Source organism: Phyllobates terribilis, unplaced genomic scaffold (assembly GCF_046119375.1).
Source record: "Phyllobates terribilis strain yellow unplaced genomic scaffold, ASM4611937v1 Scaffold_7__3_contigs__length_470593459, whole genome shotgun sequence".
Lineage (NCBI taxonomy): Eukaryota > Metazoa > Chordata > Amphibia > Anura > Dendrobatidae > Phyllobates > Phyllobates terribilis.
The window spans coordinates 10,316,604-10,329,761 of NW_027362767.1; the positions used below are offsets into that span (position 1 = coordinate 10,316,604).

Genomic DNA, 13,158 nt, shown 5'->3' on the forward strand with positions numbered 1-13,158 from the left:
GAGATCCGCACGCCTTCTATAAGAGGAAAGGGATCGAGAGGAGATCTGCGTGCCTTCTATAAGTGGAAAGGGATCAAGAGAAGCTTTGAAGAGAAAAGGAAAAAGCGCAAGAAGTTCCAGTAAAGTTGCAGAATGAATGTTTAATACATTTTTTTTATATATATAATATTGTGCACACTTTTGGCTACAATAAAGATTTTTCTTGTTCTTCTTGCTTGTACATAATTTCACGAACGTTTTGTGCAAAATCCATCCGTGATGGTTAACAATAGAAATGTTTTTTAAATCCGGGCGTAAGAAAACATAACGAGCCGTCATTGGATTTAAAGATCCTTTCATAAACCCATATTTTGCATACCAGTGACTAATCATTGTTGGGGCTTATGACCCTGCCGGCGGCAGTAGTCGTTGTTGGTGCCTTGTTCTGCAGGTTACGGGTGCAGCACGTGACCAGGAATCGTAGGATATAATCCTGTGCGCTGTCGTTGTGACTTATCCGTGTAGCCGGCACGGATGTGCGGCTCCATGTCGCTCGGAGCTCGCTTTGTCTCTTTATCCTATTTACATAGATCCATCAATAATAGAGTGCGATTATACAAAACTAACAATTAATTGAACATACTCTACAATAAGGTAATTAGTCGTTGGACAAAGCTCTGCGAGGGGGAGATTGGGGGCCACGTGTATGGGAATGAATGTCCCTCTGAGTGACGGCTGCTTGTGCCGCAGCTCATTGTCGAGCCGCAGATAAGGGGATTAGTCAGGGGCTTATTTGTTTTTATGCTGGATTTAGCTAATACTGTATTACAAATGAGCCCCTGCAGGGGGGCCGGGGGGCTGGGCTGACTTGCCAGCAGCTGTGCACAGGTTGCATTAGATTCAGTGTCCCGCCATCTTTCCACGGCGGCAGGTGACCTCATCTCTGACTATCTTCTTAAGCTGAGCTGGCATCTCCAAATACCAGCGTATGGGGCTGTGGGCAGCTTTCTCCTCTCATCTTGCTCCAGCCTGCGCTCCGTCCTGCGGCTCCGCGGCTTTGTAACATCCTGTAACGGCAGCAGTTACAATGCATTAAGCTCTGCGAGCCGCGGGCCTGTTACAATCCATTGCTTCTCATTCCTTGGGCTTTCTAATTCATTTTGTTTCTGGCTCCAGCTTTCCACAAAACAAGCCATGTGAAATCTCCGCTCGGCTTTGTACGTCTTTTTCCAGAACTTTCCATTTATCATCTCTGACCTCCAAGATGAGCCTGCCCCTAACAAGTCAGTATGGATTAATCTGCACACGTTCTCCCTGATGGTGGGCGTCCTTGGAGGGGGTTGTCCAGGCACACGTCGTCTGCTCTCACATTGGGCATGGCACACATGGAGATGCACATGACCCGTTCATTAGAATCGGACCCGGGCGCAACACTCGACAGGAGCTGCATTGCTGAGCCGCTCACTGCAGCTGCGTCTTTCTCCATGCACAATGTCAGTACGGGGCTTGTACGTCCCTTTTAAGCCCAATTTTTGCCTCTGGTGAGAATTAAACTTCATAGAGATCCCCAAAAATAAATAGTTCGAGGCAACATCAGTCTTTGGGCTTTTCATCGATATCTAACCAAAGCTGCCCCTACAGCTATTACCCGTGAGGGGCCGGCTCACCGTGGTCGTTACCCGTGAGGGGCCAGCTCACCGGGGCCGTTACCCGTGAGGGGCCAGCTCACCGTGGCCATTACTCGTGAGGGGCCGGCTCACCGTGGCCGTTACTCGTGAGGGGCCGGCTCACCGTGGCCGTTACCTGTGAGGGGCCGGCTCACCGTGGCCGTTACCCGTGAGGGGCCGGCTCACCGTGGCCGTTACCCGTGAGGGGCCGGCTCACCGTGGCCGTTACCCGTGAGGGGCCGGCTCACCGTGGCCGTTACCCGTGAGGGGCCGGCTCACCGTGGCCGTTACCCGTGAGGGGCCGGCTCACCGTGGCCGTTACCCGTGAGGGGCCGGCTCACCGTGGCCGTTACCCGTGAGGGGCCGGCTCACCGTGGCCGTTACCCGTGAGGGGCCGGCTCACCGTGGCCGTTACCCGTGAGGGGCCGGCTCACCGTGGCCGTTACCCGTGAGGGGCCGGCTCACCGTGGCCGTTACCCGTGAGGGGCCGGCTCACCGTGGCCGTTACCCGTGAGGGGCCGGCTCACCGTGGCCGTTACCCGTGAGGGGCCGGCTCACCGTGGCCGTTACCCGTGAGGGGCCGGCTCACCGGGGCCGTTACCCGTGAGGGGCCGGCTCACCGTGGCCGTTACCCGTGAGGGGCCGGCTCACCGGGGCCGTGAGACCAGTGAGCAGTAAATCCACTTCAGCTGTCAATATTTGGCAATGAGCAGAACAATTGTTTTTTTGTGCAGCTGCTGAAGCAGATGGGTTTCCCGGGTGGTGGCTGCTGCCTGCAGGGGCCGGTGCCAGGGCTCTCTCTCTATGGCAGGTGATCCACAATGCCTCTGATATCAGATTTCCCGTTACCTCCATGTCCTGGACTGCACTCTGCACTCTGCTGCCGCGGCCAGGTGCACCGCAGCTTCAGATAGAAGTGCTGACACTACTGGGCTGGACACCATGCTCCTCTATTCTGTGACCGCAGACACTACAAGGCTCAGCAGAGGCTCCTGATCTCTGACACTCGGTCGGGGCCGGACGCCATGCTCCTCTATTCTGTGACCGCAGACACTACAAGGCTTAGCAGAGGCTCCTGATCTCTGACACTCGGTCGGGGCCGGACGCCATGCTCCTCTATTCTGTGACCGCAGACACTACAAGGCTCAGCAGAGGCTCCTGATCTGACACTGGGCCGGGCCGGACGCCATGCTCCTCTATTCTGTGACCGCAGACACTACAAGGCTCAGCAGTGGCTCCTGATCTCTGACACTCGGCCGGGCCGGACGCCATGCTCCTCTATTCTGTGACCGCAGACACTACAAGGCTCAGCAGAGACTCCTGATCTCTGACACTCGGCCGGGCCGGACGCCATGCTCCTCTATTCTGTGACCGTAGACACTACAAGGCTCAGCAGAGGCTCCTGATCTGACACTTGGTCGGGGCCGGACGCCATGCTCCTCTATTCTGTGACCGCAGACACTACAAGGCTCAGCAGAGACTCCTGATCTGACACTCGGCCGGGCCGGACGCCATGCTCCTCTATTCTGTGACCGCAGACACTACAAGGCTCAGCAGAGACTCCTGATCTGACACTGGGCCGGGCCGGACGCCATGCTCCTCTATTCTGTGACCGCAGACACTACAAGGCTCAGCAGAGGCTCCTGATCTGACACTGGGCCGGGCCGGACGCCATGCTCCTCTATTCTGTGACCGCAGACACTACAAGGCTCAGCAGAGACTCCTGATCTGACACTGGGCCGGGCCGGACGCCATGCTCCTCTATTCTGTGACCGCAGACACTACAAGGCTCAGCAGAGGCTCCTGATCTGACACTGGGCCGGGCCGGACGCCATGCTCCTCTATTCTGTGACCGCAGACACTACAAGGCTCAGCAGAGGCTCCTGATCTCTGACACTCGCCCGGGCCGGACGCCATGCTCCTCTATTCTGTGACCGCAGACACTACAAGGCTCAGCAGAGGCTCCTGATCTGACACTCGCCCGGGCCGGATGCCATGCTCCTCTATTCTGTGACCGCAGACACTACAAGGCTCAGCAGTGGCTCCTGAACACTCGGCCAGAGCAGCAGCTGATGACTCTGCTGCGGGAGGAAGGTGATGATTAGAGGTAATTTTCCGTGCGGTGGATCTGTCAGCATCTAATGAAGCAAGAACGCCTTTCCTCAGGTGGACCTCGAGTCTGCGGTGGGAGGAGAAGGAAATCGGCCAAAAAAAGAAATGACTCTAATTGAGGCTCTGAAGAGATAAATGGGAAAGTTTGGAACAGCTGGAAACTGCTTTGACAGGAAAGTTTAAGGATTATTTATCCTCTCAGGTGGTCTCTTGTCACCATGGAAACGCTGCAAGAAGATACCAGGGTAAAGAGTCAAGGTTTTCTTATGGACATGAGCGGGGGAGGGGGACTATGCTCATAATTTGATGGGAGGAGACGGATTCCCAGAGGACAATCTCCATTCCCTGTCAGTCTGTGGAGTGTGGGAGGATCTCGAGAACTCGGAGGAAACACGGGGAGAACATGCAAACTCCTGGCAGATGTCGTCCTTGGTGGGACTTGAGCCCAGGACCCCAGCTCCGATGTGCAATAATCTACAGCCCTAGTACAGAGCTGGCGTCCTTGACCACGTCATCGCGGCGCTCCTCTTGGCGTCCTTGACCACGTCATCGCGGTGCTCCTTTTGGCGTCCTTGACCACGTCATCGCGGCGCTCCTGTTGGCATCCTTGACCACGTCATCGCGGCGCTCCTGTTGGCATCCTTGACCACTTCATCGCGGCGCTCCTTTTGGCGTCCTTGACCACGTCATCGCGGCGCTCCTGTTGGCCTCCTTGACCACGTCATCGCGGCGCTCCTGTTGGCCTCCTTGACCACGTCATTTCGGCGCTCCTGTTGGCCTCCTTGACCACGTCATCGCGGCGCTCCTGTTGGCGTCCTTGACCACGTCATCGCGGCGCTCCTGTTGGCGTCCTTGACCACGTCATCGCGGCGCTCCTGTTGGCGTCCTTGACCACGTCATCGCGGCGCTCCTGTTGGCGTCCTTGACCACGTCATCGCGGCGCTCCTGTTGGCGTCCTCGACCACGTCATCGCGGCGCTCCTGTTGGCGTCCTTGACCATGTCATCGCGGCGCTCCTGTTGGCGTCCTTGACCACGTCATCGCGGCGCTCCTGTTGGCGTCCTCGACCACGTCATCGCGGCGCTCCTGTTGGCGTCCTCGACCACGTCATCGCGGCGCTCCTGTTGGCGTCCTCGACCACGTCATCGCGGCGCTCCTGTTGGCGTCCTCGACCACGTCATCGCGGTGCCCCTGTTGGCGTCCTCGACCACGTCATCGCGGCGCTCCTGTTGGCGTCTTTGACCACGTCATCGCGGCGCTCCTGTTGGCGTCCTTGACCACGTCATCGCGGCGCTCCTGTTGGCGTCTTTGACCACGTCATCGCGGCGCTCCTGTTGGCGTCCTTGACCACGTCATCGCGGCGCTCCTGTTGGCGTCCTTGACCACGTCATCGCGGCGCTCCTGTTGGCGTCCTCGACCACGTCATCGCGGCGCTCCTGTTGGCGTCCTTGACCACGTCATCGCGGCGCTCCTGTTGGCGTCCTTGACCACGTCATCGCGGCACTCCTGTTGGCGTCCTTGACCACGTCATCGCGGCGCTCCTGTTGGCGTCTTTGACCACGTCATCGCGGCGCTCCTGTTGGCGTCTTTGACCACGTCATCGCGGCGCTCCTGTTGGCGTCCTCGACCACGTCATCGCGGCGCTCCTGTTGGCGTCTTTGACCACGTCATCGCGGCGCTCCTGTTGGCGTCTTTGACCACGTCATTTCGGCGCTCCTGTTGGCCTCCTTGACCACGTCATCGCGGCGCTCCTGTTGGCGTCCTTGACCACGTCATCGCGGCGCTCCTGTTGGCGTCCTTGACCACGTCATCGCGGCGCTCCTGTTGGCGTCCTCGACCACGTCATCGCGGCGCTCCTCGACCACGTCATCGCGGCGCTCCTGTTGGCGTCTTTGACCACGTCATCGCGGCGCTCCTGTTGGCGTCTTTGACCACGTCATCGCGGCGCTCCTGTTGGCGTCTTTGACCACGTCATCGCGGCGCTCCTGTTGGCGTCTTTGACCACGTCATCGCGGCGCTCCTGTTGGCGTCCTTGACTACGTCATCGCGGCGCTCCTGTTGGCGTCTTTGACCACGTCATCGTGGCGCTCCTGTTGGCGTCTTTGACCACGTCATCGTGGCGCTCCTGTTGGCGTCCTTGACCACGTCATCGCGGCGCTCCTGTTGGCGTCCTTGACCACGTCATCGCGGCGCTCCTGTTGGCGTCCTCGACCACGTCATCGCGGCGCTCCTGTTGGCGTCCTTGACCACGTCATCGCGGCGCTCCTGTTGGCGTCCTTGACCACGTCATCGCGGCGCTCCTGTTGGCGTCCTCGACCACGTCATCGCGGCGCTCCTGTTGGCGTCCTCGACCACGTCATCGCGGCGCTCCTGTTGGCGTCCTCGACCACGTCATCGCGGCGCTCCTGTTGGCGTCTTTGACCACGTCATCGCGGCGCTCCTGTTGGCGTCCTTGACCACGTCATCGCGGCGCTCCTGTTGGCGTCCTTGACCACGTCATCGCGGCGCTCCTGTTGGCGTCCTTGACCACGTCATCGCGGCGCTCCTGTTGGCGTCTTTGACCACGTCATCGCGGCGCTCCTGTTGGCGTCCTCGACCACGTCATCGCGGCGCTCCTGTTGGCGTCCTCGACCACGTCATCGCGGCGCTCCTGTTGGCGTCTTTGACCACGTCATCGCGGCGCTCCTGTTGGCGTCCTCGACCACGTCATCGCGGCGCTCCTGTTGGCGTCTTTGACCACGTCATCGCGGCGCTCCTGTTGGCGTCCTTGACCACGTCATCGCGGCGCTCCTGTTGGCGTCTTTGACCACGTCATCGCGGCGCTCCTGTTGGCGTCTTTGACCACGTCATCGCGGCGCTCCTGTTGGCGTCTTTGACCACGTCATCGCGGCGCTCCTGTTGGCGTCCTTGACCACGTCATCGCGGCGCTCCTGTTGGCGTCCTTGACCACGTCATCGCGGCGCTCCTGTTGGCGTCCTTGACCACGTCATCGCGGCGCTCCTGTTGGCGTCCTTGACCACGTCATCGCGGCGCTCCTGTTGGCGTCCTTGACCACGTCATCGCGGCGCTCCTGTTGGCGTCTTTGACCACGTCATCGCTGCGCTCCTGTTGGCGTCTTTGACCACATCATCGCGGCGCTCCTGTTGGCGTCTTTGACCACGTCATCGTGGCGCTCCTGTTGGCGTCTTTGACCACGTCATCGTGGCGCTCCTGTTGGCGTCTTTGACCACGTCATCGTGGCGCTCCTGTTGGCGTCCTTGACCATGTCATTGCGGTGCTCCTGTTGGCGTCCTTGACCACTACATTTATCCCTGAGACTCGCTGAATGTTTCCCCCTCATCTCATTTAGTTTGTGGACCTGGTGCTGTAAATGTGCCGTCCTCTTTATTGAAAGGACAACGGCTCAAATTTTCAGTTTGTTTGCTTTTATTTCTGGAAAAAAAATGTTAAAAAGGAAAATGAAACAAAGGTGGTGACAAATATACGGAAAGCGCGTGTCCTAATCCAGGCTGTGTTGGCAGAAAGGCCTCGGTTCGGTGGCTCCATCTTTGTCTGCTGGGAAAGGCCTTCATCCGATAGTAGAAGCTGCTGTATGACTGACAGCAGCTCTCCGAGAATCCGAGTGTTAGATGGGGGATGAACAGGACAGAGGTGGGGGGGGGGGACAGAAGTGGATGGAGGATGGGACAGGAGCTGGGGGGCAAAGCAGGAGCGGACGGAGGGGGGGGACAGGAGCAGGGGCAGAGCAGGAGCGGACGGAGGGGGGGGACAGGAGCGGGGGGCAGAGCAGGAGCGGACGGAGGGGGGGGAGCAGGAGCGGGGGGCAGAGCAGGAGCGGACGGGGGGGGGACAGGAGCGGGGGGCAGAGCAGGAACGGGGGGCAGAGCAGGAGCGGACGGAGGGGGGGGACAGGAGCGGGGGGCAGAGCAGGAGCGGACGGAGGGGGGGGACAGGAGCGGGGGGCAGAGCAGGAGCGGACGGAGGGGGGGACAGGAGCCAGGAGCGGGGGGCAGAGCAGGAGCGGACGGAGGGGGGGGACAGGAGCGGGGGACAGAGCAGGAGCGGACGGAGGGGGGGGACAGGAGCGGGGGGCAGAGCAGGAGCGGACGGAAGGGGAAGGGGGGGAACAGGAGCGGGGGGCAGAGCAGGAGCGGACGGAGGGGGGGGACAGGAGCGGGGGGCAGAGCAGGAGCGGACGGAGGGGGGGATCAGGAGCGGGGGGCTGAGAGCAGGAGTGGACGGAAGGGGGGACAGGAGCGGACGGAGGGGGGGGATCAGGAGCGGGGGGCAGAGAGAACAGGAGGGGGGGGAGACAGGAGCGGGGGGCAGAGAGAGCAGGAGCGGACGGAGGGGGGGACAGGAGCGGGGGGCAGAGAGAGCATTGCATTGCCGCACTGGATCGTAGCTGTTTTTTTTTTTGTGAGATAAAACATCATACCTCCCAACTTTTGAAGAAGAGGAAGAGGGACAGATCATGCGGGTCGCGGCAAGTTTTGGCCACATCCCAATCAATACTCTTTATAATGCAGCTACACTGCGTCTGATAATCGGAAATGGAAGATCGGCCTTTGTACAGAGGATGTCAAACGCTCGATGCATGAGCAAAATGTCTGTCTGTGGGGTGAAATGATTTTTATGCTTGCTTAAAGCGCAGCTGTCAGCAGGATTGTGCTCAGTGACCACATACACTGTCAGGTGGGTGACATTACACTGATTAATATGATACCTTGGTTGATGAAATCCATCCTGTGGTTTTTGTGTAATCTTTAGTTTCAGTTTGGAGATAATGATATGCTCGTGCTCCGGGGCGGCCTGTGGGGGGCGCTCTATCTGGTGCTCCGGGGTGGCCTGTGGGGGGCGCTCTATTTGGTGCTCTGCTTACATATTCATCTGCATACTCTTATGACAGCTCACTGATCGGTCACTGACCTGCCTCCTATTACCTCGCCCCGCATTACTAGATGTATTATGTAAAATAGGAGGCCGGTCAGTGACCGATCGGGGGTATATATAGCAGATCGGGGGTTTAAAGATGGAAATTCAATTAGCCAGTGAAAATGCAGCCTTATATCTAGGTACCTTATAGGTGACATCTTCTCTGATTGGATTTCTTCTCATGCTTTACTCTTCATCTGGTCCTGATGCCAGGGTGACTTTTCCCATCCACAGCTCGTCTCTGCAGACTTCCATCTTCTCCGCTCTTCTGCAGCACATCCCCACATGGTGCCTTTAAAAATAACAGTATCATTATAATTCTCCTGAATACATATAACCACCCATGCTGTGCCCTAAATAAGCCCTATGCTTTGCCCCTATATATGCTCTATGCTGTGCCCCTGAATAAATAATTGCACCGCACTGTCCTCCCTGCACAAATAATGATCCCCACATTGTCCCTCTTATGTTACATAGTGTCCACACTGTCCTCTCCTATGAAAGATTCCCCCCATACCGTCCCCCCTTTTATATTATGACCACCTCCATACTGTACGCCTTGGTAAACTACAACCACCACTGTCCTTTCTTATGAGTTATACCCACCACATCTTCATCCTTAATGAACAATGCCCTGCACATTGTTTCCTCCAAACCCTAGCTAAGCTGCCGCTCCCGTGTCCTCCAGCCGTCTGACGACGTCCGTAGTGTGATGAGATGACATCAGCGCTCTGCACGTCGGGCAGGGAGCTCATCCCAGAAGTGCCGGCGCTCGCATATTCATTTATATTCACATCTTTGTGGACGCGAAAACAAGTGAATTCTGGGAACATACGACACCGGTGCCTAGTGGAAAATACAGCCCTGGAATCCGGAAGGACAGCTGTGCCATGACGGGATGTAGGACTGAGCCCTCAAATCGGGACAGTCCCGCCGAATACGGGACAGTTGTGAGCTGTGTAATTAGGATGTAGGACAATATATACACTAGAATGGGGGACATATATACCACGAAGGAGCCCAAGATGGGGGAAATGACTACAACCCCTGGCAAAAATTATGGAATCACCGGGCTCAGTTGTTTAATGTTGTTGAAAAAAAGCAGATCACAGACATGGCACAAAACTAAAGTCATTTCAAATGGCAACTTTAGGGCTTTAAGAAACACTAAAAGAAATCAAGATTAAAAATGTGGTACTCAGTAAGGGTAATTTTTTTCATACCAAGCAGAGGGAAAAAATTATGGAATCACTCAATTCTGAGGAAAAAAATATGGAATCATGAAAAACAAACACACAAAAGAACACTCCAATACATCACTAGTATTTTGTTGCACCACCTCTGGCTTTAATAACAGCTTGCAGTCTCTGAGGCATGGACTTAATGAGTGACAAACAGTACTCTTCATCAATCTGGCTCCAACTTTCTCTGATTGCTGTTGCCAGATCAGCTTTGCAGGTTGGAGCCTTGTCAGGGACCATTTTCTTCAACTTCCACCAAAGATTTTCAATTGGATTGAGATCCGGACTATTTGCAGGCCATGACATTGACCTTATGTGTCTTCTTTCAAGGAATGTTTTCACAGTTTTTGCTCTATGGCAGGATGCATTATCATCTTGAGAAATGATGTCATCATCCCCAAACATCCTTTCAATTGATGGGATAAGAAAACTGTCCAAAATATCAATGTAAACTTGGGCATTTATTGAAGATGTAATGACAGCCATCTCCCCAGTGCCTTTACCTGACCTGCAGCCCCATATCATCAATGACTGTGGAAATTTGCATGTTCTCTTCATGCCGTCATCTTTATAAATCTCATTGGAACGGCACCAAACAAAAGTCCCAGCATCATCACCTTGCCCAATGCATTTTCGCGATTCATCACTGAATATGACTTTCATCCAGTCATCCACAGTCCACGATTGCTTTTCCTTAGCCCATTGTAGCCTTGTTTTTTCTGTTTAGGTGTTAATGATGGCTTATGTTTAGCTTTTCTGTATGTAAATCACATTTCCTTTAGGCGGTTTCTTACAGTTCGGTCACAGACATTCACTCCAGTTTCCTCCCATTCATTCCTAATTTGTTTTGTTGTGCATTTCCTGTTTTGGAGACCTATTGCTTTAAGTTTCCGGTCTTGAGGCTTTGATGTCTTCCTTGGTCTACCAGTATGTTTGCCTTTAACAACCTTCCCATGTTGTTTGTATTTGGTCCAGATTTTAGACACAGCTGACTGTGAACAACCAACATCTTTTGCAACATTGCGTAATGATTTACCTTCTTTTAAGAGTTTGATAATCCTCTCCTTTGTTTCAATTGACATCTCTCGTGTTGGAGCCATGATTCATGTCAGTCCACTTGGTGCAACAGCTCTCCAAGGTGTGATCACTCCTTTTTAGATGCAGACTAACGAGCAGATCTAATTTGATGCAGGTGTTAGTTTTGGAAATGAAAATTTACAGGGTGATTCCATAATTTTTTCCCTCTGGTTGGTCTGAAAAAAATTACCCTTATGGAGTACCACATTTTTAATCTTTAACCTGCAAAGCTGATCTGGCAACAGCAATCAGAGAAAGTTGGAGCCAGATTGATGAAGAGTACTGTTTGTCACTCATTAAGTCCATGCCTCAGAGACTGCAAGCTGTTACTAAAGCCAGAGGTGGTGCAACAAAATGCTAGTGATGTATTGGAGTGTTCTTTTGTGTGTTTGTTTTTCATGATTCCATATTTTTTTCCTCAGAATTGAGTGATTCCATAATTTTTTCCCTCTGCTTGGTCTGAAAAAAATTACCCTTACTGAGTACCACATTTTTAATCTTGATTTCTTTTAGTGTTTCTTAAAGCCCTAAAGTTGCCATTTGAAATGACTTTAGTTTTGTGCCATGTCTGTGATCTGCTTTTTTTCAACAACATTAAACAACTGAATGAACATCCTCCGAGCCCGGTGATTCCATAATTTTTGCCAGGGGTTGTACATAATGGGGGAGGAAGTGCATCTGGTGTGTCCTTATAGGATTTAAAATGCTACAAGGGCCTACACATCAAATGAACAGCCGGGGAGGGGGGCAGGTCCAAGACTTGCAGCGGGGCCCTTTGGATTCCAGTTACTTCACTAGTACTATGTAACATGAGTGTAAATGTGATCGCCTACTTCTGATCGCCAACGGTAACAGGGTGCTCACACTTATGCAACCACATTAGTTTATTTTTTTTATTATTTTTACTTATCCCCCTCACAATAATTTCAGTTTGTATCTTGATGGATCTGTACAGATTTTGGGTGACATTAAAAAAAGGAAAAAGTTCTGAAATGATTCTTCCAGATCAGTCGATGCCTCCAGCAGCAGATATTCTGTTAGCACTAATGATTGCCTGTAGCACAGTGTGGGTGCTGCTCCGGAGACCCCCTCAGAAGCCTGCTAAGGGGTGCGCAGAGAGCAGGATGGCGTATTGTGAGATCAGGGACGGTCAAGGACATTGGCACAAATTGTTTTGGTCTTCTAGACAGCGACGTCTAGTGGTCACATGATCGCGGCTGCAGGCAGTGATTGGCTGCACTGGTCACATGTCCATACGACACATCATCACCACAGACGTGTAGCGCTACGTGCGGCAGACTGTGGAGCTGTCAGCGATGTGCACAGGACACAGTGAACTCTACCAGCTGCAACACTGTAACTCCACACATTCCTATGAGTGCAGGAGTCCTGCAGCGCCACGGTCTGTGACTCTCCACCGATTGTACCAGTGCGACATATCAGTACCCGGAGCCGCAGCAGCGCCACTCTTACCCACTCCGGGGGCGCCCCCGCTCTGCCCTCTGCTCACTCCCTTCCATCAGGACCTCTGCTCCGCACCTACACACTGTCCGGCAGTCTATAGATTATGGGCTAGGAGACCCGCCACTGGCTGCTACTGATTGGATGATCGGTCTGTCATTCAAGCATGTGTCAGACGCGGCCATCCTGTCTGTATACTCTCTTCCTCCCCTCTGCCCAGGAGATGTGGTATGATCAGACCATGTCCCTGCACAGTCAGACACGGCCATTACACAGTACACAGCAGGGGACATGTATAAGATTATCTCAGCACAGGAGCATTTTATTTAACACATCTAATCGTGGAAATTATTATTATTCCAAGATCTATTGATTAAAATCAACTTTTGTTCGTGTGAAAACCCCTTTAAAGGTGTCCTGTGACTTCGGCTATGAAGGCGTTATCCCCCTGGATCGGCCTTTTCTTCACTCGTCCTGCAGAGCTGTGATCAGGTTGATCGGCCATGTACTCGCAGGCCATATCGTGTAAGACAGGCTTTGTATACCGCAGCGCTAGACAGCTGCCATAGTAATGAGGATCACTGACTGTGATGGCTGAGTGGTGTTCACACTCTGAATATAACCACGCAGTACAGGACCCTGCCGTCATTGTAATGAGAAGCAGCAATGCCGCTGCCCAGGCGTAAT

General features: G+C 54.2%; 1 protein-coding gene and 1 long non-coding RNA gene across 4 annotated transcripts in view; one reads left to right on the forward strand and one right to left on the reverse strand.

The window, feature by feature from the left end:
* The window catches only part of NRXN3 (neurexin 3), a 124,249-nt gene that overhangs the window by 16,949 nt on the left and 94,142 nt on the right, over window positions 1-13,158 (forward strand). The window lies entirely within an intron of this gene.
* Window positions 1-13,158, reverse strand: part of LOC141153408 (uncharacterized) — a 32,685-nt gene that overhangs the window by 10,855 nt on the left and 8,672 nt on the right. Inside the window, exons 1-2 of one of the 2 annotated variants that reach the window (XR_012247297.1) lie at window positions 9,299-9,450; window positions 8,837-8,984 (exon numbers count right to left, since the gene is read on the reverse strand). This is a non-coding gene — a long non-coding RNA (uncharacterized lncRNA). Of the gene's footprint in view, window positions 1-8,836; window positions 8,985-9,298; window positions 9,451-13,158 lie in introns of those variants that run through there. The other variant, XR_012247298.1, reaches the window with a different exon arrangement.